This window comes from Equus caballus, chromosome 2, assembly GCF_041296265.1.
Source record: "Equus caballus isolate H_3958 breed thoroughbred chromosome 2, TB-T2T, whole genome shotgun sequence".
In the NCBI taxonomy this organism is placed as follows: domain Eukaryota; kingdom Metazoa; phylum Chordata; class Mammalia; order Perissodactyla; family Equidae; genus Equus; species Equus caballus.
This window is the reverse complement of record NC_091685.1, coordinates 28,285,779-28,308,299: the sequence shown is the minus strand read 5'-3', so window position 1 is coordinate 28,308,299 and position 22,521 is coordinate 28,285,779. Positions and strand designations below refer to the sequence as shown.

The 22,521-nt window shown below is 52.6% G+C and overlaps 1 protein-coding gene across 3 annotated transcripts in view; it reads right to left on the bottom strand.

Moving 5' to 3' along the window:
- Window positions 1-378, bottom strand: part of WASF2 (WASP family member 2) — a 65,243-nt gene extending 64,865 nt beyond the window's left edge. The window contains exon 1 of one of the 3 annotated variants that reach the window (XM_070260646.1): window positions 31-378. The gene's annotated coding sequence lies outside the window, so the exon portion shown is untranslated. The remainder of the gene's footprint in view (window positions 1-30) is intronic. The other 2 variants (XM_070260647.1, XM_070260649.1) reach the window with 2 other exon arrangements.
- Window positions 379-22,521: the final 22,143 nt, after the last annotated feature.

Here is a 22,521-nt window from a genome sequence, read left to right as displayed (position 1 = left end):
GGGCCCGCTCGTGGGGGACTTGTTGCTCACCTGGTTTCGCGCGGTTGCCGTCAGCGACGGAAGGGCCAGCCGGCCACCCTACCCGGCAAGGGGCCTGTTTCCGCGGGCTGCCTCACAGGCTGCCCGACACCCGGACCCCCCTCAGCGCGCTACGCCCCCAGCCGCGCTCGCCCGGCCCGCGTCCGCCATTACGCGATTCCCCGCCCTGGGACGCAGCCACACCCCGCCAACGACCCTGATTGGCTCTCTGCCCCACCCGCCTGGGACTTCCGGGCATTTCATTGGCCTGAGTGGAATGCCAGTTAAATAGCTACGCAAAAGACGTACTCAAGAGTACGGTCCGGGGAGCTCCACCCGAGCTACTTCCGCAATCGGAGTAAACAGCGGGGAGCAAACCAAGTGAAGTGGAGGTGGAGATTAAACTAAATCAACTCCTAAATTCAAGGTAGAAAAATCTCACCTAAGAAAGTGTAAAAACTCACAAAAAGTGTATTAAAAGATGAATTCTTCTCTTTAGAGTTCAAAGAACCAGTATTTTTGGTGGAAGGAATGGGCCAAGCCCATGAACTTTCTGTGGACACCCCTCAAGTTGCAAATGGTTTTATCCCTTCCCTCCTGGTAGCCGGCGGGGCAGAAAGTAGGGTGGGGAGAGTGAGTCATAGGCTCCAGCCTGCCGCCAAAGGGTTGGTCCGGGGCGAGGCCTGGACTCCTGGGACTGGAAGCTGGTTCTGAAAGGCCAGGGTCAGGTGAGCTGGACCTTAGTTCAGCCGCCACCGCACTGAGACCTCAGACAACTCCCTGAACTTATCTGGGTCTCAGTTTGTCCTTCTGCAAACTAGGAGCCGTTATGTCTGCCTCCTGTCCTGGAGTGTTTGTTGAGGATTCATGCATGCGTCGGTATATGTGCGTCTTGTTGATTATAAAAGGCTGCAGCTGGGTATCCATGTGACAGATTCACCAGTTAGTGAAGATACTTCATTTAGTTCGCTAGAGCAACTCTGTAAGGCAGATAGTGTCCTCGTTTTGCAGAAGAGAAAACTGAAAACTCCACGACTTACCATGGGTCCCCCAGGGAATTTGAAACTTCCTAGGACTCAAAGCCGTATCTTTTGGCTTCCATTCTTGTATTTCTCCCTTCCAGGCTTGGTGTCCCCTGAGAAAGACTTTCCTCCCCCAACCCCTTAGCATTCCAGGGAGGATCTTGAGGGGGCCAGGCCAGTCCCCGATCTGTGTGGTCACCGTAGAGTTAGACACAGCTATTATTAATCACCAAGATTCCGGGGAGAAGTGACCCGTGGGGTGTGCCCGAGCTGTTTCTGAGGTCCTAGGAATCAGGAAGTGAGTAAGGGAGGGCAGGTGGGTCAGCAACCCAGACACAATCCCAAACGAGGACACAGAAGCCCCAAGAGGGACAGTGACGCCACTGTGGGCCCTCAGAGGGGCAGCCTCCATGCCAGGACTTAAATCCAGGTCTCTCTGCTCTCAGAACAGGGCTCTTTTCACTGCAGGATTGTTTTTCCCAGAAGGGCTGCCTTGGCTGTAATTCCTAGTCCTTTTCCCTCTCTGGAAAAGAAGGATGCCAAAAAAGAGTGGGAGGGGGAGCAGCCCAAGACTTTAGAAGGGCAGAGAGCACCAAGTGGGTCGTGCCAACAAGGCCTCAGTGCCAGCTGAGTCAGTGACCTCCAGGCTCAAATTGGGACGTGCGGTCTGACACCCAGTGACTATTTAAATCCTGACTGTGGCCATTGGGTGCTGGGAGGCAGCAGGTGCTACGCAGAGGTCAGTGGCTTTGGCATCAGATTGACCTGAGATTGAATCCAGGCTCCACCACTTTCTAGCTCTCTGAGCCTCGCCTGCATCTTCTCTAAAATGGGGGCAACAGGGCAGTCGTAAGGATTCAATGAGTTAATTGTGGAATTAGTGAGTCATGTGTGTAAAGTGCCTGGTAGCTATTTATTCATTCATAGATTTATTCATTCAATAAAAAATTAAGCACCAATCATGTGTAGGGCAGCCTGCCAGTGGTGCAGCTACAATGGTGAGCAAAACAGACTCAGACCCTCATGGAGCTTAGAGTTCGGTGAGGAAGTAAGTCGTTAAACAAATGATCAGATAAATCAAAATACAGTTAGAAACTGTGATAAGGAAGGAGAAGGCAAAGTACAATGTGTTTATAAGAGTGAATGTCAGGGGATGGGGTGGGGTCAAAGGAGGCTTCCTAAGTAGTCAGTGTCTTGGGTGAGTTGTGAACAGGGGTTAACTAGGCAGCAGGTGGTTGGGAGAAGTGTTACAGGCCAAGAGAAAAGGTGTGGAAGGCACCTAGGCCAGTGGGGACAGTGGCAAAGGGGCGGAAGGGCAGAGCTTGCACGCACACACGCACGCTCACACAGGGCCTAAACAAATGAGGCATTACAGGGAAGGGAACCGGGCTTTGAAAGTGGGCTGCTCTCCAAGGGTCTCTGTACTTTTCTGCTAGTCCTTGAAAGAATGCAAGCTTTGAGGCCAACCCACCTGGGTTTGAATCTTGGCTTTGCCATCTCACCTCAGACTGTGTGACCTTGAGAAGTCCCCACACCTCCCTGTGCCTCAGGTACTCTTCTGAGAAATGAGGGTAAGGATAGAGAGGCATAAGGTGGTGATGAAGATTCAGTGTGGAAATATAAAGTGTTCTGGCAAAAAGAAGGCCCTCCGAAAGCACTGCCTGCTCTTCCCAGAATGGAGGGAGGTGAGCCTGAGGCAGCAGATCCAGCAGATGCATTTGGGAGAGAGCTGATGCAAGCGTCTTTGCACGAGGCTGGCTGTCATCTGACTTTAATTGTCATGGAAGACTGGAGCCAGGCAAGCCTGGGTTCAAATCACGGTTTCCCACTTCCTAGCAGTGTGACCTTGGGCAGATGACTTCATCTCTCTGAACCTCAGTTCCCTTATCCGTAAGATGGGCATCATAATTATTTCTATTTCCCAGAGCTGTGAAGATTAAATGAGATAATAAATGTGAAGCATTTAGCACAGTGATTGGCACACAGTAAGCAGTTGTTGAATGTCAATTTTACTAATAATAATTATTATTGATTTCAGCAGTTACTCTCTGTACCAGGTAAGAATCTGGGGCTTTGCTCGAAGGTTCTTTGGCAACAGGAGCCTTAGTTTCTCCTTTGAGGCAATGGTGGTAGACAAGTGCTTTCAGAGGGGGTGGTGCTGGGCACTTTAATAGGAATTAAATTGGTATTAACCAATAAGGCCTAACATTGAGCATTCACTATGTGCCACCCCTGTGCTAAGGGCTTTACATGCTTTAACTCATAAATCCTCATAGCAGTCTTGTAAGTTAGGTCCTGTTATTATCATTTTACAAATGAGATGAAAGAAGCACAGAGAGGTTAAGTGGCTTGCCCAAGGCCACCCAGTCAGGAAGCAGCAAGGCTGGAATTTAAACCCAACCTCAGAACTTGGGAGGGCTTGCTGCTTGTGAGAGCGTGAGAGCGAACCCTCCTCCTTCTTTCTCCCCCAAGAGTTAGAGTTACCATATGGAGCAAGGAATTCTTCACTGCCTGGAGCAAGTCCCCAGGTTCTGATGGCCAAGCCACATGCCTTTCCCACCAATTCTAAGAAGTTACCCCTGCCTGTTCCCTGTCCCCCGAGGCCGATAAGAGCATAGAGCAGACCCTCTTCCTCTGCAAGGGGAAGTGAAAAGACAGTTAGAGTCCCTCAGAACTGGGTCTGAGTCCCAACTTTGCCACTTATTGGCTCTGTAATCTCAGCCAAGTCACACCCCCTCTTTGAGCCTCAGTTTCCTTATCTATAAAATAGGAATGATAACAGCTCTGCTTACAGGGCTGTTGTGAGGTGCAGAAAAAATAAGGCCTGCATAAACTATAAAGTGCTGTCAGCACAAGAGTGCCTCTCATTGTTGCTATGGGGACAGCAAGCACTCCAGGAAAGCAGCCCAAACCAGTATAGCAGGCAAAGTGCCATCTCTGCAAACAGTCCTGGGTTTGAGTCCCAGATCTGCCTTTTATGCCTGTGTGACCTTGGGCAAGTTATAGAACCTGGGTGAGCCTCAGTTTTCTCATCTATGGAATGGAGTGAATCATACTGATCTTGTAGACCTGTAGAGAGAACACAACGAAAGAATGCGTAAAAAGCCGGGAGCCAGTGCCTGGTACGGAACTGGCAGAGCACAGTCTGCTAAGGGATTCTAGGGGGAGAAACAAAGCAGAGGAATCACCCGAGAAGAATCACCGTGACCCCTCCATGCCATCCGTATCTGAGGGGAAGAGGGAGGAGAGAGAGCACTATGGTCAGAGCCCAGAATGGTTTCCAGCCAATACCCTACTCTGCCATCCTTTGCTCTTGCTAGGTCCACTGCATCTCTCTCTCTCTCTCTCTCCCTCCTCGTCAAACAAGTTCTTCTCCACTGAGCAATCCCAGGGGGCCCCAAACCTCGGTTCCAGCCAAGCTTGCAGGCTTTCCCCTCCTCCACATCCTTAATCCACAGCCTTTGCATTTCATTCCTTCCACCTGGAATGCTCTCTCCTCCCGGAGCGCCTTTGATGGGGAGAAGGAGGGGGGTGCTGGAGGGAAAGGATCTGGAATGATGCTCCCCCACCTCCTCACTCCCCTCCCCTGCATCCCCCACACTGCAAGCCTGACCTACCCCCTCCCAGCGTGGGGGACGAGGCAGCGCTAGGAGGGGGAGGGAAAGGGGGAGGACTCAGTGAAGGGCCCTCTGTGGGGTTTTTCACCTGCTCAGAAGAGGCAGACGGAAATGAAAGCTCTAGAAAAAAGCCTGCCGCTCTGCTCCCGAGGCCCCAGCTCGGTGAAGGCTCCCTGCCTTCCCACTGTGCCATCTTCTCTTCCTCCCCCTCCTCCTGCAGGCAGGTGGCACAGTCAAGGAACATGGGTAGGCGGCAGGCCAGAGAGACCTGGGTTCAAATCTCATTCCTGCCAGTTACCCAGTGAGTGACCTTAGCAAGCTGTTTGGCTGCTTCCACCTCATTTCTTTGTAAAAGGACGCAATCCCTGCCTCTCAGGCTGCTGTGAGGACTAAGCAAGACGCCCAATGAAAGTGCTTGACACAACTGAACTGCTCAGCATTGGGGATGATAACAATGAGAGCAAGCCCACACAGTGTCCCTGTGTGCCTGGCACAGCTCTCAGCACCTGGCCCTTATTAGCCTGTTTAATTCCTGATGAAGTAGGTACCATACTAGCCCCATTTTATAGATGAGGAAACTGAGGCACAGAGAGATTCTGTAACTTGCCTAAGGTCACACAGCCAGTCAGAGGCAGAGCTTCATCTCTGTTCTTACCCACCACACTATGGTGTGCTCAGGGATAGTTCTCATGATGATTATTATTATTATTTGTTTTTGTTTTGTTTTTTTGAGGAAGATTAGCCCTGAGCTAACATCTGCTGCCAGTCCTCCTCTTTTTGCTGAGGAAGACAGGCCCTGAGCTAACATCCGTGCCCATGTTCCTCTACTTTATATGTGGGACGCCTGCCACAGCATGGCTTGATAAGCAGTGCCATGTCCGCATCCGGGATCCGAACCAGCAAACCCCGGGCCGCCAAAGCAGAACATGCACACTTAACCACTGCGTCACCGGGACGGCCCCTATTATTATTTGTTTTTATCTGTGCTAACTCTGTGCCCTCTTCGTACATGTTATTCTCTTTCCTCCCACCTTCAAAATCCTGCCTGAATTTTCCCTCCTTTGTGACATCTTCCAGTCTATTCGTTTAATGAGGATAGACTGCTATCTGCTCTAGCCAGGACTGTGCAGGGCACTGGGGACCAAGGGATCAATCCGCCCCATCTCTGCCCTCAAGTGGCTCCCAATCTGGTGAAGGAGAAGACAATAAAAGTTACAGTCAAAGAGGGAGACACTAATTGTTGCAGGAGCTGTGAGCTCACAGAAGCATAGAACTTAACTGGGGGGTTGGAGAACGTTTACAAGGAAGGGTCATTTGAGTGGGGTCTTTTTTTTTTATTTTTAATGGAAGATTTTTTTTTTTTCAGATTTTATTTTTTTCCTTTTTCTCCCCAAAGCCCCCCCCGTCCATAGTTGCATATTTTAGTTGTGGGTCCTTCTAGTTGTGGCATGTGGAACGCCGCCTCAGCATGGCCTGGTGAGCGGTGCCATGTCCACGCCCAGGATCCAAAGCGGCGAAATTCTGGGCCGCCGAAGCAGAGCTCGCGAACTTAACCACTCGGCCACAGGGCTGGCCTCTGAGTGGGGTCTTGAAGGGTAAGTAGGAGTTCCTCAGACAGAGTTATAAAGTGGGGACATAAAATATGATATGTAGTGCAGACCCTGCGCAGGGGCCTGAATCAATAAAGGCTAGAGATTAACATGTCTGGAGTTAGTTCTATGCCAGGCCCTGTACTGGGCAATGCACGTTTAGAGGTGGAAAGATGTTACCTGGGCCCTCAGGGAGCTTACCCACTTGGCATGGGGGGACAGAAAGCAGCAAATAAAGCAAAAATATCGATATTAAAGAAAAATCCAGAGGGGCTTTGGGACTACCAAAAAGAGACCTAAACCTGTCGAGGGATGAGTGAAGGCTTCCTGGAGGAGTAGCCATGTCTAGGCTGAGATTCAAAGATCAGAGCCAGAGTGTGTCACCGACTGCCACCCCCGCCCATGTATAAATTCAACGTACAGACAATACTAACTATAAAGTAAGAGTCAGGAACTCCAATTAAGTTCTAATTTTTCCCAGGAACACTATTTAAATGTTTTTTTTAAAAAATTCTGAAACAGGGGCTGGCCCCGTGGCCGAGTGGTTAAGTTCGCGCGCTCTGCTGCAGGCGGCCCAGTGTTTCGTCGGTTCGAATCCTGGGCGCGGACATGGCACTGCTCGTCAGACCACGCTGAGGCAGCGTCCCACATGCCACAACTAGAGGAACCCACAACGAAGAATACACAACTATGTACCGGGGGGCTTTGGGGAGAAAAAGGAAAAAATAAAATCTTTAAAAAAAAAAGAAAAAAAAAATTATGAAACATCAAATGATTTTTTTTAAATGATGTTTTTAGTGCCCCTGCTTTGCTGGTGCCCTAAACACATGCTTGCTCTTTGGGTAATCTGGCCGGGTGACAGGCCTGAGGGTGTCAGCCAGGTAAGAGGTGGAGAAGGGTGTGGCAGGCAGAGGGAGTTTCACATGCAAAGGCCCAGAGGCAAGAGAAAAGATGGCACTTTGTAGGGGGAAAAGAAGTCCTTTGATGAGGGCTGGCGAGTGAGAGTGCGAAGAGGTGGGGCTGGAGATGTGGACCTGCATTCTAAGGGTGCTGGGGCGGCACAGAAGGGCCTTAACAGGGATGCGCCATGAGCAAATGGCCCTTTGCAAGATCACTTGGTATCTTTCTAGGGACCTATTTGTGGTCTGAATTCATTCATTCAAGAGACACCGCCTACCTACTATGTTTCAAGCAGTGACCCAGGCGCTGGGGCTCAACAGATAATTAAGAGTTCTGCAGACAGAGCAAGCCATGGCAGGGACATGGAGTGCCACGCCTCCAGAGGGGTCTGAGTGGGTAAAGGCTTGGCGTGTGAAAGTGTATGACTTTCAAAAAGAAAGCCAAGCCCTGTGCTGGACAAGGAAGTTGTGAGATGGGAGATGGCGCTCAGGAAACTTGCTGGGTGGTTGCATGGAGAGACCAGTGATTCATAAGACAGAGAATAAAGGAATGCAGGCAGGAGTGGAGGCAGTGGGTTAGGGGTGAAAAATCCTGCTCTTGTAACCTCCTTAGAAGGTGGCCAAGTGGGCAGAGGCCCCAGCCAACGCCTTTAGCCCCCCATGCTTTCTCAGCCCTGCCGAGCCCTGCCGCTTGTGTCCTCCAGGCTCCAGAAGTCAGAGCAAACCCTGGGGAAGTAGAGAGGCGGGCGAGAAAGGGGCGGGTGGGAGACAAGCCCAGGCCTCTCACCCCAGCAGGGCCTTCCTTCCCAGCAGCGGCTGGAGCCAGCCCGGCTGAGGAGCCAGAGGTTACAGGGAAGGATTAAGGAGTTGGTTGCTTTTTTACCCAAACTGTGGCTGCATTTCTCTCTCTTTCTCTCTCTCTCTTTTTTTTTTTTAAAGAAAAATGTTCCTGTACACGCACCCGGAGGCTCTTGCAGGAGGCGGCTGTTGGAGAAACGGGAAAACAAGCCAAGAAACAAGAGAGAGGAAAAAGACCACGCCTCGCCTGGCAGATTCCTAATGGCCCAGGAGACCCAGGCTTTACAGTGGGAGGCCGGTGGGGGCTGGCTCTGGTGGGAGGGAAGGGCAGGCCGAAGGACAGTCACTTGCTGACCGGTGACCTTGGGTGGGATGCTGCCTGCTTCCCCCTGGTGAGAATGGGAAGGAGGGGACAGGGGCAGAGCTGGCCGGCTGAGGTCACAGGAAGGCCCCTTCCAGCCTGAAATGCGATCTCGGGATGTGGGGCCTGCCAACCTGCAGCGACCCTGGGCCAGCAGAGATGAAAGGCTGCCTGTCCCCAGCTTCCGGACCCCTGAGGCCCCAGTGCCTCAAACTTGAAGGGCAGCAAAGCTGTTGCAGCTGGCTAGAGCCAGTTGCTGGGCTCCCCACCCCACCTGATGTCGTCCAACTCTCCCTTCCCTGTTTTGCAGAGGACGCTCTGGCCCAGAGAAGGCTGGTGACCTGCCTGAGGTCACACAGCAAGTTGGAGGCCGAGCCAGGACTCATCACCACAAAGTCTTTGGACTCAAAATCCAGGCCTTGTAGCCTTTCCCAGAAACTTGGCTGACTGGGGGCTTACCCTGGGGAGTTGGAGAGACCCAAGGCTAGGGAGGAGAGTTGGGAGCTGTGTCTGTTTGAAGTCACGACTTAATGTTGACTAAAGCGCCTTTTTTTTTTTTAAGACAAAAAGAACGTTCCAGGCCCCTGCCATGAGCCTGGACTTGCTCTGCTGGCAGGGGAAGGAATGCAGCTCTGGCCGCCACAGCTGCTGGTGGCCAGCTGCGGCCTCCACTCCCGCTGCTCCCGCCCCAGCAGGCAAAGGGACAAAGGCCTCTCTTCAGGCCTGTCCCCTCCAGCCCCCTGGATCGGTGGGGGCAGAGCATCACCCAGGAGGCTTGGTCACTGACCAGCTAAGTCTCTGTTCCTCTCTGGGCCTTAGTGCCCTTTCTGAAAAATGGGAGCAGAATATCTGCCTGCCCTACTTCTCAGTGCTGTTTTCAGGCTCCAAAGGGGTAAAGTTACAGAAATATAGAGCTCTCAGCGCCTCCTTCTGCCTGGGGGTCTGCCTCCTTATCAACCCTTCTGCCTCAAATGCCCCTCCTCCCTCCTGCTTTCCCTGGCCAGCCCCAGCTCACTCAGCTCAGCGGGGCCATCCCTCGCTCTGAGGAGTCTTCCCTCACCTGCAGACTGCCCTGCTCCTTCAGGGTGTTTATCACTGTTGTAATTAAATAATTAATTGTGTAATTGGATCTGTCTCCCCACTAAAATGTGAACTCTGTAGTAATAACAGCTGACACTAAATGCTTACCTGGTGCCAGAAACTTCACATGTATTCACCTGTTTAATCGCTGTGGCCGGTACTGTTAGTTTCCCCATCTTACAGATGAGAAAACTGAGACGATGAGAGGTTCAGGAACTCACCTGAAGTCACAGCAATTTGGAGGCTGAGTCAGGACTCCGCACAAAGAAGTTGCAGAACCAGGATTCAAATCCAGACCCCAGGCTGTAACCACTACCCCACTAACGAGGCAGGTTCAGCTTGTCGCCCACCTATCCCCAGCTGCCAGAACATCTGGCATACAGTAGGTGCTCCATATATGTCCACCGAATGAATACATAAACAGGGGATGAACACACGTGAGCATCTGGAGGAGAATAAAGCACCCTCCAGGAATGAGTTTTGCAGGTATCATGTGTGGAGCTGAGCCGCGGTGGGGTCGGGGGTGCCCAATATGTTGTTAAAGACATTATTGGGCTTCTTTCTGGAGCACAGAGGCCAAAAACCGGGACATCCTTCTTCTCAGGATGACTCCTCCTTCCACTTCATCTGCCAGAGTCAATCAGTGCCCAGGTTCTGCTTCTTGTCTCCCCAAGGCACCCCCTCTTATCCGTCCCTCAACCCCTATCTTTTTCTTGGGTTTTTGCAGCAACTTGTGCACAGGTGTCTGTCTCTAATTTCTCCTTCAAAGTGGGCATATTAAAACAAAAAGCTGGGGCCGGCCCGGTGGCGCAACGGTTAAGTTCGCACGTTTGGATTCCGTGGCCCCAGGGTTTGCCGGTTCGGATCTCGGGCGTGGACATGGCACTGCTTGGCAAGCCATGCTGTGGCAGGCGTCCCACATATAAAGTAGAGGAAGATGGGCAAGGATGTTAGCTCAGGGCTAATCTTCCTCAAAAAATAAGTAAATAAAATAAAAACAGTAAGCTAATTGTGGGTGCCATCCCTCTTTACCTGTCCCTCACTAATGAACCTTCCGTGGCTCCCCATTGTTCTCTGGATAAAGCCCACACTCCTCACCAAGTCTTCTGCCACCCAACCCCTGCCTCCAGCCCTCCCACCTCACCTCCTGCCCCTCTCCTCCATATGTTCTTTGCCCAAGCCGCTCTATGTAGTAGAAGTTAAGAGCATGGAAGCAGACAGACCAGGTTTAAGTTTCATTTCTGCTACTTACGAGCTGTGGGAGTTTGAAAACAAGTCTGTTCTCTCTAAGCCTCAGTTACCACATCTGGAAAATGGGCATTATTATAAGACCCACCTCACAGAGTCATTGTAAGGATTAAATGAATACATAAGGTGCTGAGCACAGTACCTGACACTCTCAGTAGTCACTATAATTCTTATACTTTCTTCTGCCACAAAGAACATTTCTTACTGTCACTCTTAATCTTTATGGCGCAGCTTAAATGTCACCTCTCAGAGGCAATGGTCTTGACGTCCATACTCTGTTCTCCAGGTGGAATCAGTCTCCCTTTCTATCCTCGCTTGCACTTTGCACCTCTTGTAATGCTGTTACACTCTCTTTCCCTCATTACCCCGAGAGTTCTCAGAAAGCAGGAACACTATGCTTAACTCTAGCACAGTGCCCGGCATGCAGCAAGTGCTCAATAAATGTTGGTCGAATTGAATGGAGTCCCCACCCTCAGTGCCTTTCTTCCTGAGCACCTTGTGTGGAGGAGGCCTGAGTGATGAGACAGCTGGTCTCTGCTGGGACCCGGTTGCCTGGCTCCCACTCTGGCTCTGGCGCCGGGTGTATTGGTATGTGTGGGAGTGGGAGTGGGTGGAGGAAACTCCTGACCTCTGGGCTCTTTCTTGCCGGCTCCTGGACGGGACTCTTCAGTCCTCCGAGGGAGGGAGAGAGGAGGGGAGGAGGTCCAGGAGCTGAGCAGGGCTGAGGTGGGGCTATAGCAGGCGTTAGGGCGTGGGCGGGAGCTGGCAGACTCTGGCTTCTCTAAGTCCAGGGCTGGGCCTGGCAGGACAGGGCCTCACAGCCAAGTCCCCGCCTGTAATGCCCCGCCTCATCCTGGCACCTGGATTAGGTGACTTTTCAAGTTGTAAAACTGCATCTTGATTTGCAAGGAAGCAGAATCCAAGCCTGGCCTTGTCTGGCTGCTGAGCAGGGAGAAAGGGGAGTGTTTCCTTTCATTCTCCTTTCTGTGTAGGCAACACCTTGCGATCCTGGGCACATCAAAGAAGCTAATACTCGATTTTGCAAACCCAGGTTCAGGTCACATTATCCCCAAGTGTTGCTGCAGTTGCTGTTCCTGCCCACCACCCTCCACACTGAAAACCCTTCTCTGGCTGCCTAGTGCCCTCAGGATAAACTCCCAACTCCTAACCCAACCGTAAAGCCCTGGGTGGTCTGGCCCCTGCCTCCTCCTGACTTTCTCTCACTTCGCTCTCCCCCTGCCTTCACTTCTTCTGACCTCTTCTCACCTTTTCCCACACACTCTGCCCCTTCTTTCCTCTGGGCCTTTACGCATTCTGTTTTCTCTGTCTTGAATGCTTTTCCCCATCTCCTGATAATTTTGTTGTATGTTTGGTGCTTTTGATGCCTGAGTAATCTTTGCCTATCCCAAGATCATGGAGATATTCCCGTGTATTTTCTTCTAGAAGCTTTATAGTGTTAGCTTTCACATTTAGGTCCATGATTGATCTTGAATTAATTTTTTTTTTTCTGAGGAAGATTCAGCCTGAGCTAACATCTGTGCCAATCTTCCTCTATTTTGTATGTGGGTTGCCGCCACAGCATGGCCACTGCCAAGTGGTGTAAGTCCGCACCCAGGAACCAAACCTGGGCTGCCAAAGTGGAGTGTGCTGAACTTACCTACTAGGCCACGGGGCTGGCCCCTTGAATTAATTATTAGTATTATTTTTTAAGATTTTATTTTTCCGGGGCCAGCCCGGTGGCACAGCGGTTAAGTTCACATGTTCCACTTCAGCGGCCTTGCCTTCGCCGGTTTGGATCCTGCGTGCGGACATGGCACCACTCAGAAAGCCATGCTGTGGCAAGCATCCCACATATAAAGTAGAGGAAGATGGGCATGCGTATTAACTCAGGGCCAGTCTTCCTCAGCAAAAAGAGGAGGATTGGCAGCAGATATTAGGCCAGGGCTGATCTTCCTCAGAAAAAAAAAGATTTTATTTTTCCTTTTTCTCCCCAAAGCCCCGCAGTACATAGTTGTGTATTTTTAGTTGTGGGACCCTCTAGTTGTGGCATGTGGGATGCTGCCTCAGCATGGCCTGATGAGTGGTGCCATGTCCGCGCCCAGGATTTGAACCAGCGAAACCCTGGGCTGCTGAAGCAGAACGCACAAACCTAACCACTCGGCCACGGGGCCAGCCCCTAATTAGTTGTTTAATGTCTTTTATCTCCTCTGTTGCACTCTAGCTCTGTGAGCTCAATGCTTGTGACTGTCTTTTTAAAAACTTTTTCCTGAAATATACATTCAGAAAAGTGCACATATCAAAATGTACAGCTTGATGAATTTTCACAAACTGAGCACATCCGTGTAACTGGTATCCAGATCAAGATGCAGAATGTTTTGATGAAGAACATCTCCTGTACCCGAGAGCCCCCTCGAACTCCTTCCAGCAATGACTGTCTTTTTTGCTCTTATATTCTCAGCACTCAGCACAGAGCCTGGCATTATTAGGCTCTCAAAAAAATCTTTGTTGAATGACTGAATTAGTTAGTGATGCTTAATTCTTCTTCAAAGAACTCTACAGGGCATCACCCCCGGCTCTAGCCCTAGCTTGGTTGAGGAGGTCCCTTCTGCTTTCTGGGTCTCAGTTTGCTTGTTTGTGAAATGGGGGTGGACAGAGGGAGATTGGACTAATAATCACTTTGGGATTTTCCAGATATGGCATTTGGGGCAGTACTAACCCCCAGGTTCTGACAATACATTGTCAGGAAATATTCTGGGCTCCTGACCGAAAATGAGGACCTGGGAGAATTAGAAACTGGATCCAGGTGGAACATCAGAAGCCTGGGCCTGAGAGTCAGAAGAACTGGATTTGAGTCCTGGCCTGGCCTCTGGGTGACCTTGGGCAAGTCCCTTCCCCTCCATGGGCCTCCTGGGTTTCTTCACCTGAAATCAGGGCTAGGTTGACCTCAAAAGCTTGAAGAAAAGAGATGCTGGCTCCAGGCCTCTGAGCACCAAGGTTCAGTTCCTGGAACATGGGCAACTCTGGCCCTGGGCTCCTCCCTGCCAGGCACTGCGAGGGGAGAGGGAAGCACGCAATGTGATAACTGCCCTGGGGAAGGGAACTCTCAGTCTGGCCAGAGGGACCCAGTGTTCAGCCAGGAACCAAATGGAAAATGGGCTGATGGTCGAAGTGATTCTCTACGTGTGGGGCTGAAGGGAGAGGAGCTGGAGTGTTCCAAGTAGGAGTAGGAGACCTGGGGGTGGGGATGGGGGTGGGGGGAAGACAGAGATGGCTTCCTGGGGGAGAAGCCTTTGGAAATTGGCAGGGCAGCCCGGGGGCGCTTCCCAGAGATGGGAGGAGGCAGGAAGGAGGAAATTGGGTCCAGGTGACCACAGAGCAGCAACTTGGCCAGGGAGTAGGGGAGGCGGGGCTGGCGGGAGTTTGGGCAGCCGCCCCACAGCTGGGCCTTGAAGGGGAAGGGAGGGTGGGGGCCGCCGCCTCGGCCTCCGCCCTGGCCCTGGGAAAGCGCCATCTTCTCAGGCCACAGGCTGGGAAGGAGGGCATAGCTGTGAGCTCAGGCCAGAGGGCCCTCTCTCTGAGCCACCCACAGGGCCCTGCCCAGCTGTCCTGGGGCTGCAGGACAGAGGGCGAGGAGCAGAGTCAAGCCCCAGTCCCCCAGCTCCTTCCACAAGGCCCTCCCTTCAGCTTGGATCACATTTCTGCCTCTTCCTAGCTTTACAACCAGGGGGCACTCAGAGCACCTTTACTGTATCCCATTTCCCAGGGCAGATGACTGAAGCAGAGCGGTTGCTAGCCAAGTTAAGGAACTGAGTTCTAACTAGGATAATGATAATAGCCAGCAGAGCCTAGAGTTAAGAGCTTGACTGCCAATGTTCAACTCCTAGCTCTGCCACTTATGAGCTGTGTGACCTTAGGCAAGTCCCTTAACCCTTCTGTGCCTCAGTTTCCTGATCTGTAATGTGGGATGATAGTATTACCTATACGATAGGGTTGCTGTGAGGATTAAATGAGATAATCTATGGAAAGCATTTAGCTATAAAGCACCACTGCCTCAGAGGCAGTAAAACAAACAGGCTTTGGAGTCACTCCTCTGGTCTGAGCCTCAGTTTCTTTATCTCTAAAATGGTGCTAATAGTCCTTGCCTTTCAGGGCATTTGTCAAGATTAGGAAGGGCAAGGGCCGGCCCATGGCCAAGTGATTAAGTTTGCATGCTCCTCTTCGGCAGCCCCAGGGTTTCGCTGGTTCAGATCTCGGGTGTGGACGTGGCACGGCTCATCAGGCCATGCTGAGGCGGCGTCCCACATAGCAGAGCCAGAAGGACCTACAACTAGAATATACAACTATGTACTGGGGGGCTTTGCAGAGAAGAAGAAGAAGTAGAAGAAAAAAAAGATTGGCAACAGATGTTAGCTCAGGGCCAATCTTCAAAAAAAAAAAAAAGATTAGGAAGGGCAAGCTGGTCCCCAATAAGAGTATACCAGAACCCCTTCTCCTCTCCCATCCCCTCCCTGCCCACCACCGGCATATTCAAGCTCTGTTCACCCATTTCCAGCAAACAGCTACCCCTTGGCCACTCTCAGGCCTGGGAATCTACCTGGCAGTGGGGTTTGGACTAGGCAAGGCCCATCCAGGCCCTGGAAGCCAGCTCAAGGGATTTTGGGATCTGGTACCTAGAGCGGGGCTGGAAGGAGGTGGAGGAGGGCTCCAGGTGGGCAGGGCCTCTTCACCTCCCTGACTTCTCACTCCATGGGAAGGGCCCAGCAGAGGAGACTAGAGAGGCCCTATGAAATGAGGGGGCTCCTCCCTGCCTGCTTGCCTGGGCCTAAGGGCCAAACTGAGAATAAACAACAAAGCCCAGGACAGCACATAGCAGACGCTTGGGAAATAATAATAATGGCTGCCATTCATTATCTTCACAACAACCCTTAAAAGCAAGCACTACTGAGCCCATTTTGAAGACGAAGAAACTGAGACTCAGAGAGGTGAAGTCACTTGCTTGGGGTCACACAGCTCTATCTGTCTGATTCTGAAGGGGCTGCTAGCCAAGGGAAGGGAAACCCAAGGTCACCAGCAGATCCTTGTTGAGACTGGGCCAGGAGCTAAGTGCAGGACTGGGCATGGTGTCTGTCCTAGGATGATGACCAGACCCACTCAGGATAGAGGAGTTTAATTTACCCTCAGAAACCTGTCTTTCAGCCTGTCTCACAACCCTCTAGTAGCGTTCTAGGTAAAGTTATATAGCATTCCAGCTAAAGCTCTGTGTTCATTCTACACATTTGCACAACCCTCCTGTGTGGAGCCACATGCTGCGTTCCGGGGACCTTGGATGAATCAGCCTAGGACACTGCCCTCTAAGTGCTGCTAGTCTGGAAGGGGAGGCAGATACACAGCTAGAAAACACTATTATAGGGCGAGGTAGAGCAGGGCCTAAGCACATGAGTTGTGGCAACCAACTCCCTGGGTTCAAGTCCCAGCTCTATCCCTTATCGCCTTTGGAGACTGGGCCCGTCACTTAACCTTTCTGAACTTCAGTTTCACATGAGTAAAATGGGCATGATGATAAGATACTTTCTTACAAGACAAGCCACGAGGATTAATAAAATCATGAACATGAAGTGCTTATATAAAGTCTAGGACATGGAAGGAAGCATTCCATGAGTATTAACTATCTGTGATTAAGTGTTATGAGGGGGCCAGCCCAGTGGCGCAGCGGTTAAGTTCGCATGTTCTGCCTCGGTGGCCCGGGGTTCGCTGGTTCGGATGCTGGGTGTGGACATGGCACCGCTTGTCAAGCCATGCCGTGGCAGGCGTCCCACATATAAAGTAGAGGAAGATGGGCACGGATGTTAGCTCAGGGCCAGTCTTCCTCAGCAAAAAGAGGAGGATTGGTGGCGGATGTTAGCTCAGGGCTAATTTTCCTTAAAAAAAAGGTGTTATGGGAGGATAGAGGAGAGACGTATTTTTGTTGGGGAACAGGGGTCAGGAGAGGCTTCTTGGAGGAGGGGACATCAGTGTTTGGCCCTGAAGGATGAAGAATTCACCTGGAGAAGTAGGGAAGGGCATTCCTGGAGGAATGAACTACATGGACAAAGGCCCAGAGACATGGAAGGATATGACCTGTTTGGGTGTGGCTGAGCAGAGTCAGCTGGGAGGAGTGATAGGAAATGAGGCTGGAAAGGCTGTTTTAAGGGCCTCAAGTGCCTCGCTGCCAAGTTTGGACTTTAAAGGACTGGGGACAGAGCAGGACTTTAAGAGCTGGGAAGGGACATCATTGTGCTTATTTTAGAAACATTATGCTAACTGTAGTGTGGAGAGTGAACGGGAAGGTGAGAGACTGGGTGTCGGGGAGCAGATCGGAGCAGGAGCACCCTTGGGTTAAAGTCCCCTGTGTCCCCCCCTCCGGCCCCAGCCTGCAGAGCAGGCTCTGACCTTGCTTACTTCCCGCCTGCCCGCATGCTCTTCTCTCTGCGTGGGATATCTTCCCCCTGCCTTTGTCTGGCTAATTCCTTGTCTTCCCTCAGGTCTCAGTTGAGCCACACTTTCTCTTGGAAGCTCTTCTTGGCACCCCAGGTCTAGATCAGGTCCTCCTGCTCCTTCTGGGAGCACTTGCTGTCTCCCGGACTGGACTCTGGCCGAGGGCAGGGGCTATGTGGTCCCGCTCACTGCTGTGTCCACGAGGCCCAGCAGAGTGCCCAGCACACAGGGGCACTCTATCCATGATCGAACCAGTGAGTGAATGGATGAGCCCGTTAAGGGGCAGGTGTGATAGTCAGAGTGTAAGCATGGGGTCTGCAGTGGCAGTGAGGGGAGAGAAGACACTGAGAGAATTGACAGGACACACAATTGATGAGAGGTGAGCACAGGGGGAAAAGAAGGAGTTGGCGATAACTCAGAGGTTTCTCCCTCAGATAAGCCCTGAGGCCTTTAACTGAGATAGGAAACATGGGTGGGCATGGAGTAGGGAGGGAGGAGCAGGCCAGGGTGGGAGACTGGGGCCCAGTCGCAGGCTGTTCCCTGGAATGCTCTTGCTGTCTCCCCACTGGTGGGTCCCCATCAGTGTCTGTGGCTTTGTCAAAATGTTGCCCCCTCAGAGAAGCCATGCCGACCACCCTACTTCGGCTGACCCCCTACAAATTATTTTTTACCAATACGCCCTCTCCATTTCCCTCTCAGCCCTCGTCATGATCGTAGTCGTGGTCTTTTGCTTTGTATTTTGTTTCTAGTGACTTCCTCACTAGATTGGAAGTTCCACGAGGACAGGGATCTTGCTTGTTTTATTGACCATGTACACCTGGCAGGCTCCCTGGCACACAGTAGGTGTGAAAAAAAGATCTGTTGTCTGAACGAGTAAATGGATGAACGAACGAACGAATGAATGAATGAAGACCTTGAATGCCATGAAAGGAATTGGACTCTTAGCATCAAGGGAATGGGGAGCCATGGAAAGTTCTTAAGGAAGGTAGTGTCAGGACTCAGCTTGTGTGTTAGAAAGCTCAGTCTGGGGGCTGCGTGGAAGATGAATTGGGGAGAGAAGGCAGGAGCCACTGGGGGAGACAAAGATATAGCACCTGGGGCCGGGCTTGGGAGCTCCCCTGCCTGTGGGAGCCCCGAGCCCCCTCCCTATCCTTCCCCACTCCCCCCACCCCCTGGCCAGGCCTGTTGTTTCCAAGCCCAGCGGCAGGCGGTGGGAAGAGCAGGGCTGGCAAAGCTGACACTCACTAATCACGGCCCTCACCCCGGAGCCGCACTGACTGTCTGGTCTCCATGGAGACACGGCAACCTCCGGCCACTTGTTAATGGCAGCTCAACAAGGCTGCAGCAATGGGGACTGCCTGCCCACCGTGTCCCATCCCCGCACCACCTGTCCCAGCCTGGGCCTCTGCAGCAAACCACAGGGGCGCCTGAGTTGGGGGACAGGACCGGAGGTCTGGTGGCTGGGAGGCTCCCCCCACCCCTCCGTGGCCCCGCCTCCCTTGGCACTGCCAAGCAGTGAGAGGGCAGAGGCAGCCTCTGCCCTGGCTGACTCCTCCGCAGGGCTGCTGGGAAGCTGAGCTCATGCAGGTCACCCAGGCAGGGCCAAAGGGCTGGAGGGGGATGGTGAGGAGAGTGTCGGGGGGAACCTGCCTGCATCTCACACACAAGAGGAATAGAGGGGAGGGCGCTTCGCCTGCCCTGACAACCCTCTGCTCTGCTAGCCTGAGGCAGGGACCCAATTGGGAACCATCTGTCCAGAACTTCCTCCCTAGTTCCCTGTCACTACATCTGAAATCTGAAATGCCACCATTAGCAATTCACTCCTTCGGGAGGCAGGGTGGAGCACAAAAAACACTGGCCTTGCAGTTAGGCAGACCTGGATATAAAGTCTGACTCTGTCTCTCCACCTCTGGGCATTGATTTCCCCATCTGTAAAGTGGGATAGTAATTGCACCTGCAGATAGAGACACATTCAAGCATGCACACTTCATCAGGCAGACTCTGACTTATTCTGGAAGCCTGAGCTCAATACTTGTGACTCCTCCCCCAGAGGCCTCTCTTCACCCCTGCAGGCAAGCTGGGTGCCTCCTCCACAGTCCCATGGCTGATCCCACAGCGTTTGCCAGCCTCCTGTATCTGTCTGTCCCACATTTGTCCTCCGCACAGACTGCCCTGTAGGGCAGGGCAGAGGGAGTATTAGGAGAGGTTTGTTGAATAAACAAAGGAGGTGGGTTGGGAGAGAGCCTCCCTCTGCCTTTTGTCCTCTTGCCTCCTCAGGGAAGCCCCGAGAACACTGGTTTCTCCCCCTTTCTCTCCTTCATACCTTTGTTTGTCCATCTGTCTGTCCATTCATCCATCTTGCCAACACTCTCTGAGTGGGACCTCAGAGAGGGTCCACATGTGACCCCAGTCTATAGGTGAGGCAGGGGCCAGATTCCCTGTTCCAGACACCTGAAACACACTCACAGCCAGCCAGGGACCTTGGTACAGCTGCCTTCCCCCACCGTGTTTCTTTTTGGTCACTCCCTAGGCAACTGTCCAAGTTGAAAGAGCCCTTGGAAATTGTCTAGTCCAATCCACTGCAGCCAGATGAAGAAACCAAGGCCCAGAGAGGACTGTGGCTTGCCCAAGATCCCACAGCAGCTCTGTTTTTGAGTTGACAATGTACCAATTATGTGGGCCTGCTTGGGAGGCGGCTTTTGGCTCTCTTGGCCCTGCTGACAGCTGTGTTCCCAGTGGCAGCTGGAATGCTGGTGGGAGGCCTGTCTGGCCTTTGCACCCTCACTCCCCAGGGCAGAACCAGGTGGCTCTGGTGGGGCCCAGGGCTGGGGGTTGGGGGGCCTCAGAGGGGCAGTCGAGATACCAGAGGGGGCGTGGAATGGGACGACTGGGAGAGGAGAGAGGCAGCACTGATTCTAGAGACTAAATCAGAAGCCCTGAGCTCCTGTCCCACTCTGCCACTCACTTCCTGGGTAACCTTGGGTATATCATTTGACCTCTCTGAACCTTAGTTTTCTTATCTGTAAAATGGTGCTACTTCTGTAGAATGAAAGCATTTTGTCAGTGGTGACAGCTGTACATAGGCGAGGAATCTTCATTGTTGGAATGACAGGCTAGGTTTTAGAGAGGGGAAGGGACTTGCCTGAGGCCACAGAGTGAAGCCACATCTCCCTCCTATGAGTTCACTGCACTGAATTGGATACAAGGTTTTGGAGCTGAAAGAAGCATCCTTTCCAGACTGTTTGCTTGCTGAAGGAGGAAACAGGACCAGAGAGGGGGAGCAAGCTGCCCAAGGTCACCCAGTGACTCTGGGGCCAACATGGGCCCAGAGCCCAGGCTGGGCACGAGGTCCCCTGCCCAGCTGCCTTGCTTGCTCATCCAGCCCCCTTGGTTTTGTCTCCCTCAGTGAGTGGGCGCAGAACGGGCCCAGCTTCCTTCCTGCAGCCCTGCCCGCCGTCTGCCACGTTGGCAGCCGCCCGCAGCCTTCTCGCCCCTGCTGCTGCTGCTGCTGCTGCTGCTGCTGCTGCTGATGCGGCATCAGCCGAGACAAACCCGCCGAGAGTTTGCCCAGAACAGCCAGGGCTGCCGGAGCTGGGGCTGGGCTGGCTGACTCTGCCAGACAGGAGGGAGCGAGCCAGCCGGCGGAGGGAGGGAACAAGGGCTGAGCCAGCCCCTAACCTTCCCAGCCCTTCCCCACCCTCCCCAGCCAAAGGAGAGAGGCAGGAGGCTGGGGTTGGAGGCCGGGGGCTAGAGCAACTCTGTGTGAGGTTCAGATAGCTGGGTCTGTCTGTGGGGGTGTGCACAATTATGTGTGCAGGGAGGAGCCCGTTGGGGGCGATTTGTGAGTCTGTGTTTGCCTCAGTGTGCACAGGTGACGCTGTATCTGTGAGTTTGTGCTGGTTTGTGCATACACAGAGGGCCACTGTGTGTTTGTGTAAGCACAAGGGGAAGCTGTGTGTGTCCTCAGTTTGAACACATGTCTATGTTCAGAGAGATGCTGTGTCTAGCAGTGTGTGCACATGGAAGCTGACTGTTAGTGATGAGGAATCCGTGTGTGCACTAAAGGGTCAGCACGTGCGCCTGAGTTTGTGTATGTCATGTCTGGGCATGTTGGGGGCCCCTGTGTATTTGTTGTTGTGTACAAGAGGATAACGACATAATTGTGAGTTTGAGCTCGTCTGTGATTGTGTGTGCATAAGGAAGGCTGCGTGCAGCTGCGATTTTATGCATGTCTCTGTGCCCAGGAAGACACTGTGTAACCATGTGGGCTAGTCCAAATGTCCAGGGCATGGGCACACAGCATCTTGTGCCCAGCGGACTTTATAAGTTTAGTTACCTAGGGCGATGCAGGGCATCACCATGTGTGACTATCTATGTTTGACCGTGTGTACAAGGGAACAGGTGGCACAGGATTGTGTTCCTGTGGTTGTACCCGCACCGGGTGGTGGTGGTGGTGGTGGTGGTGGTGGTCGTGCTATGCAGGGAGACAATGTGCTATGGGTTTGCGCTTGTTTCTCTGCACAGCAAGGCCCTGCATGTGACTATGTTTGTGCGTGTCTGTGAGCACCGCGTGCTGGAAATCGTGCGTGCTTCTGAGTATGTGGTGAGCTGAGCATGGGAAGGGGGAGTACATGGCTGTGTTTGTACTTGTCTGTGAGCCCCAGGGTCAGATGCGCTCCATGTGCTACCTCCTGTGTGCACAGGTGGCCGCTGTGTCCAACCGTATCTTTGTGTGTTTCGGGTCGTCCGAATGTGCACAGGAGGAGGACGTGGAGGGGGGATTTGAGTGCGTGCCTGTGCAGGCCCCTTTAACGTGGCAAGTCTAAGAAATGTCGGCCTTCTTGGCAGCAGATCTGGGCTTGGTTCCACTGGGGGTGTCTGCAGAGAGGGGCTCTTAGAAGGGACGTGCTTGAGCGAGAGAGACAGGAAGGGAAGGGGGGCCAGCCCCAGCTCGGGGTTTCCAGGAGGGAAAGCCAGACATTGGAACTTGTCAACGCTACCTCCTTGCCCACCCCCACCTCCCTGACTGCTGCCTCCCCTCCTGGCGCCTGAAGGCTGCTGGCAACCAGACAGACAGACAGACAGTGCACACACAGACTGGCTCACCGGCACAGAGCCCGAATGTGAGCCCCTAAATACACAAGCCTGGATGCCAAAGGTCCAGAGAGGGCAAAGGACGTGGCTAAGGCTTGGGGAGCGCATGTGTTTATATGTGTTGGGGGCAAGGGGTGCTGTTGGAGTCTAGTGCTTCAGTCTAGACTGGAACGCAGGCCTAGAAGGAGGAGGAGGTTGTGGGGTATTGGGGAGGAGGGTGCTTGTGGGGAGGGGGCTCTGATTGCTCTAATTTGACTTCCATGGCTCCTAGGCCCTCCCCCTGTTTAGACAACTGCTTCAGTGTCTTTGAGAATATCATTG